This window comes from Hydra viridissima, unplaced genomic scaffold (genome assembly GCF_058129835.1).
Source record: "Hydra viridissima isolate aposymbiotic clone 2 unplaced genomic scaffold, HvirCarnegie_v1 scaffold_1, whole genome shotgun sequence".
Taxonomy (NCBI): domain Eukaryota; kingdom Metazoa; phylum Cnidaria; class Hydrozoa; order Anthoathecata; family Hydridae; genus Hydra; species Hydra viridissima.
This window is the reverse complement of record NW_028324300.1, coordinates 942899-949250: the sequence shown is the minus strand read 5'-3', so window position 1 is coordinate 949250 and position 6352 is coordinate 942899. Positions and strand designations below refer to the sequence as shown.

Below are 6352 nucleotides of genomic sequence, written 5' to 3'. Positions count from 1 at the left end.
TTTTTATGTTTCCTAACGGTTACCTAAATAGTAATTGTGAACTCGTCGAAGATTTTTCAATTACTATTTAGGTAACTATTTGGTAACATAAAAAGATAACATATAAAAAAACATACCACTTAAATTTTATTTACTGTAAAAAATAATAGTGTATAACCTATACACTGGAACTTTATTATGGTTGTTGTTATTATTATTAATATCAATATGATTCTTATTTTAGTTTTTACTTACATGTAAAGTTTTTTATATTATTTATATTATATAACAAGCTCAAAATTAGTTACTATAACTAATTTTGATAACTAATAGAAATTTTTTCAATATGATTTAATTTGATTTACTTTGATCGAAATGGAACAGTGCATTAACTAAAACTAACTTGGATAGTAAATGATGACTTAATAAGACTGTAACTGATTAATATATATTAAGTAGTATGTATTTTTTAGTTAATAAAAGTATTTATTTTACAAAAGTGTCAGTCATTTTTTTAAAAAGCACAACTAATATTATGATAATGGCAGCTTATGTAAAAAAACAGAAAACTACAAATAAAAAAGTGCTTGGATTACTAGATTTTAATTATGATGAAACTTTTGAGATTGAAAAACATGAAAATCTAGTCTGTGCTGAATTAAATCTCTCTGACCATTCAAATAGCAAATGCATTCTTCGTGAATCTGATAGCAGCAGTAATAATGATTCATGTACTCTTTCAGATGCTGATGAATCATATGAATCTGATTTACCTGTCTTGAGCCACATTGACAATGATGATGATACTTAATTTGATGATTCTAATTATAGCCTTTGCCAAAAACTTACTGCTTGCTCCATTCGTAACAGATGGACTAGAGCTTCTGTCAATGAGCTTCTTAATATACTTCGTGAAGAATGGCTTGAACTTCCAAAAGATGCCAGAACACTTTTGCAAATTCCAAGGAAAGTTAGTATTATACAAAAATGTGGAGGTACATATACCTATTTAAGTATTAAAAAAGGTTTAGAAACAATATTTTTGCATCACAATTTCACTGAAAGATGGATTGCACTGTGTTTTAGCATTGATGGTTTGCCATTGTATAAGTCAAGCAGTACACAGTTGTGGCCAATTTTAGCTTCTTTTGGTGACTTTGATATATTTGTTGTTGCATTGTATTGTAGAAACAAAAAATTTGATTCAATTAATGATTATTTAGAGGACTTTGTTGCAGAGTTAATTGAGTTAATGGAACATAGTGATCAATCAATGGTAACCAATATGATGTAAAGGTTAAGTGTTTCTTGTGTGATGCCCCTGCCAGAGAGTTTTTGAAATGTATCATATCCCACACTGGTTATGACTCTTGTGAAAGATGTTGTATTCATGGAACACATGAAGGTCGTGTTGTTTTTAAAGATGAGATTGATTATCCTCTAAGGGAAAACATAACATTTAAAAAATTTGGATATAATCACCATCAAACATCTATATCTCCTTTAGTTTTGATTAATTTAGATATGATCAACAATTTCCCTTTGGACTACATGCATCTTGTATGTTTAGGTGTTGTTTGTAGGTTATTGAATTATTGGAAAATAGGTCCTGGTGGTAAAATAGCTGCTCATCAATTTGAAGAAATTTCAAGCTGTCTCCTATCATTAAATGGACACATGCCAAGTGAATTTGTACGTCAGCCACGGAGTCTCAATGACTTAGATCGATGGAAGGCAACTGAATTTCGTCAATTTCTTTTGTATACCGGTCCAGTTGTTCTACGATGTATTTTATCTAAAGATTCATACAAACATTTCTTGGCATTAAGCATTGCAATAAGTATTATGTTACAGTCTGATGATAACTTTCGCATGCAGTATATTGGTTATGCAAGGAGTTTAATATTACAGTTCATTTATAATTGCAAATATATCTATGGAAACACATTTACAGTGTACAATATTCATTATCTATTACATCTGCCTGATGATTGTTTAAACTATAATAGTTCATTAAATACAGTATCATGTTTTCCTTATGAAAATTTTCTTCAGCGTGTAAAGAAAGCTGTAAAAGGTTCTTCTAATCCAGTTGCACAAATTGTAAAAAGACAAACTCAATGGGAAAGTTCATTTGGGTTTCTAACAAAAAAAACCTCTCAACCAAGATATCTAGTGGAGGAAAAGATAATTGCTTTCTTCTTAAAAACATCAGCATTGCATTTGTTAAAGAAATCATATCAGCTGATTCTTTTTTATGTGATGTAGTAAAAATTAGGCACTTGGAAGATGTGTATAATACGCCAATTCGGTCTTCATATCTAAACATAGTGTTACTTCCACATCGAAGCAATGTAAAATTGAAGAGTAAGATCCTTTATAGAGCTTGTTTTATTAGGAAATGTGTATGCCTACCTGAACAACGTGGATTAGCAATATTTCCTGTTTTGCATGAAATAGAAAGAGGGTGTTTTTCCTCAAATAAATCTTTAATGTGTTATTTTTTAATTCAAGGGTGTTATTAGCAATGAATGAACTTAGCCCATTTTAAATGTTTCATTTGATTATAAATGGGTCAGATCATTATATTTCAACCAATGGCCTGTGGGGTACCATCTCTGATTTTCCTGGTTTTTACATATCATTATCTACACAATGTAATAGGTTAAATGTGCAATTTCAGAGTTCCAAGTGCAACAGTTTAGAAATTATAGCCTTACAAACACTCTCAGGTAGCCCCCCTCGGTTCCTCGAATGGTAAAAATAGGCAACTTTAAGGTCTTATAACTTTTTTCTAGCTTTCAACAAGCGGCTCATTTTTTCTAGAACTATTTTCTAGATAGTTCTGTCTTAAAAATAATGATTTTCATTAGCTTGTATCATGTTAGAAAAAAACTACAGCCTCCTCAACTTTGGAAAAATTCTGAAAAATGCTAAAAAAAGGCAAAATGAAGTGAACCGTAGTATTTTTCTATTCATCAACAAGTCCTTACTTGTTAGTTTTCTGATTAGCTACAATTGTCTGCAACAAGTAGGCAAAATATAAGCAGCTTGTTACACTTTAGAAATCAGTTTTATCTAAAAATATATAGTCCACTTTACTAAAAAGTCCCATTTTCAGCCATTTGGGGATAGCTCGTAAATTTTTCTAACACTTTGTATTGACCTGATATTAACAGCAAATAAGGCCATTAGATCTAACCATATAAAAATGTAAACATCACAAACTTGTCATGTTCACAACAAAAATGGCAGCATTTTTTAATAACCCTATTTTTCAATTATCAGGGTTGAATAGCGTTATTGGAAACCAGTGCCCCTTCAACTTGTCTCCTGGCCCATGAGAGATATAACCTATCATAAGTCATTTCAAAAAAAAGAAAAGATATGGTTGGTTACTTTCTCCCTAATCTGGACTTTATACTGGATAGGAGCACAACTAAAGGGGTAATAACTATATAGAGCCTGCATTATTGTTCAAAGGTGATACTCAAAAAAAAATTTAGTTAATCATAAAATTGCAATTTAATCTTTATTATGTTGATTTTTTTACAGTTGATTGAATTGCTAATAACTTAAGGCAAAAGTAGGACAGTGGGTTCATACATTACTGGCAATAAGATGCAGAACAAGACTAATCAAGCCATTATAATATTGATTTGATGTTTTGTTTAAATAAATAAATTTTTTTTACAAAATATGAGTTTCAATTTTATTGGTTAGTTTTAACTATTTATCTAAAAGTCCAATGATTCTATACAATATACCCTTTTGCAAATGTAAATATATAATCATTTATAACTCAAAATTACTTACCTTGATATTTTTCTGTTTTATAAACTTTGTTATTAATTGTTGGATCTTATATATGTATGTATGCATGTATGTATGTATGTATGTATGTATGTATGTATGTATGTATGTATGTATGTATGTATGTATGTATGTATGTATGTATGTATGTATGTATGTATGTATGTATGTATGTATGTATGTATGTATGTATGTATGTATGTATGTATGTATGTATGTATGTATGTATGTATGTATGTATGTATGTATGTATGTATGTATGTATGTATGTATGTATGTATGTATGTATGTATGTATGTATGTATGTATGTATGTATGTATGTATGTATGTATGTATGTATGTATGTATGTATGTATGTATGTATGTATGTATGTATGTATGTATGTATGTATGTATGTATTTATGTATGTATGTATGTAGAATCAATTCATTATTGAACCTACTTCTCCTATATAACTTCATTTAATTTTATACAGAAGAAGGTTCAATAATATTTCATCTTGATTAAACTTATTAGATAAACATGAATACTTGTTCTATTGGTATTGAGCTAAAGTTAGATTGTCATAAAAATACATACTGTAAAAATAAAATTCCTCACTTTAGTTCCAGTCCATTGGACTATTCAGGAAACAATAAATGAATTTAAAACAACACAATATATGGTGAAGCAAGCAAGAGCTTTGCGGGATGTTAAAGGAATCCTTGGTGAGAGATCAACAGACATAAAAAATCATAAAAAATTGACTACTAAAGTTGTAAATCAAATTGTCAACTTTTATGAGGATGATAGTAACAGCAGGTTATTGCCAGAAGCAAAGAATTACATTAGCATAAAGACAGTTGATGGTAGACAGCACATTCAAAAGCCACTCATACTATGCAATCTTTCAGAACTTTACTAGAATTGGTTAGAAGAATCAAAATCCAATGGTATAGTAAAGGTGGGGCTGACATCATTTGCTCTTTTAAGGCCACAACATTGTATTGTTGCAGGAAAATCTGGCACGCACACAGTCTGTGTTTGTATTGACCATCAAAATCCAAATCTTACGGTTAAATTATTAAAAAATGAATTAAAGTCAAAAGATCTGATAACCTTAGCTGTATGTTCAATAGAAATTAAACCATGTATGTTTCATGAGTGTGAGAAGTGTCCTGGAAAAGAGAGAATTGAAAAAAAGTTAAATGAACTGTTAGGGGATTTAGCAAATGAAATAACTTTTAAGCAATGGGTTGAAAACTGATAGATGCTCCTTAGAAACTATAGTTAAAAGTCCTGATAAGTTTCTAGAAGAGTTAAAAAACAAGTTATATAACCTCACAAAACATCATTATGTCAGCAAATCCCAAACATGCTTTTCAAAGCAGCTCAAAGAAAACATGAACCCAAATGAATGTATTATGCAAATGGATTTTGCTGAATATTTTTCATTTATTACACAAGATGAAGTTCAGTCATCTTATTTTTCCAAAAATTAAGCAACTCTCCATCCATTTGTCATATATGTGCGATCTTTAAACGGAAACCAATCACCGGAAAGTAAATGTTATTGTGTTATCTCTGACAATCTAATTCACAATACTGAGGCAGTTTTCAGTAACATTTCCAAAATCATACCAATTCTGAAAGAGGAATATCCACAAGTTCAGAGGATCAATTATTTCACTGATGGTGCAAGCAGCCAGTATAAAAATAGGTTAAAATTTTATCACAATATTTAAAAAAAAATTTGATAACAATTACCTATTCTAAAAAAACTGTTTTCAGTTTGTTTAGAATAGGTGATTGGAAAAAGTATTATGATTTATGTTAACTTTTTTTCAGATTTATCTACATTTCTGAAGCCGAAACAGCTGCTATTACACAAGAAGTGCTTGCTAAACGATTTAAGAATGTTCCTGCTACTAAAGGAACTTGCTCATATTATTTTTCACCTCAATCATGCTGTATAAAAGCTTATGTCACATTAATGAGTAGTACATTTGACTCTTTTTACATGCTGGAAGATACTTGAGTTAACACACAAAAATCGATAAATACTGATATTAATATTAATGATTGGGTATTAGTGAATTATTTTGGTGAATTCTTTCCTGGCAAGATAACTGATCTTAAAGGTGACACAGTTTGTGTTAGCTGTTTACAAAAAGCAGGCAATTATTTCAAGTATCCAACAACCACATATATGCATTGGTATCGAGTTAGTAACATTATTGGCACATTACATGAGCCTGAGGTCAAAAACACTAGAGGGTTTTACTTTTATCTTATTAAAAAAAAGATGAAATGAATTATCACATATAATTGTTTTCAACTACATTATTATGTATTGCCATTATTAAGGGAGTATACAAGAATTTTGAAAAAAAGATAACTATGCATTTGACATAAATAACAATGTTGGGCTAGAAATGTTTTTTATAACAATTATATAGAATTTTTTAAAACAAATAACAGACAGTGGGTTATATCTCTCATGGGCCAGGAGACAAGTTGAAGGGGCACTGGTTTCCAATAACGCCATTCAACCCTGATAATTGAAAAATAGGGTTATT

General features: G+C 29.8%; 2 pseudogenes; both read left to right on the top strand.

Annotated features, from left to right (window-relative positions):
• Positions 1–439: 439 nt before the first annotated feature.
• LOC149892798 (uncharacterized) lies at positions 440–2515 on the top strand (annotated as a pseudogene).
• A 1887-nt stretch (positions 2516–4402) lies between these two features.
• On the top strand, positions 4403–6087 carry LOC149892797 (uncharacterized; annotated as a pseudogene).
• Positions 6088–6352: the final 265 nt, after the last annotated feature.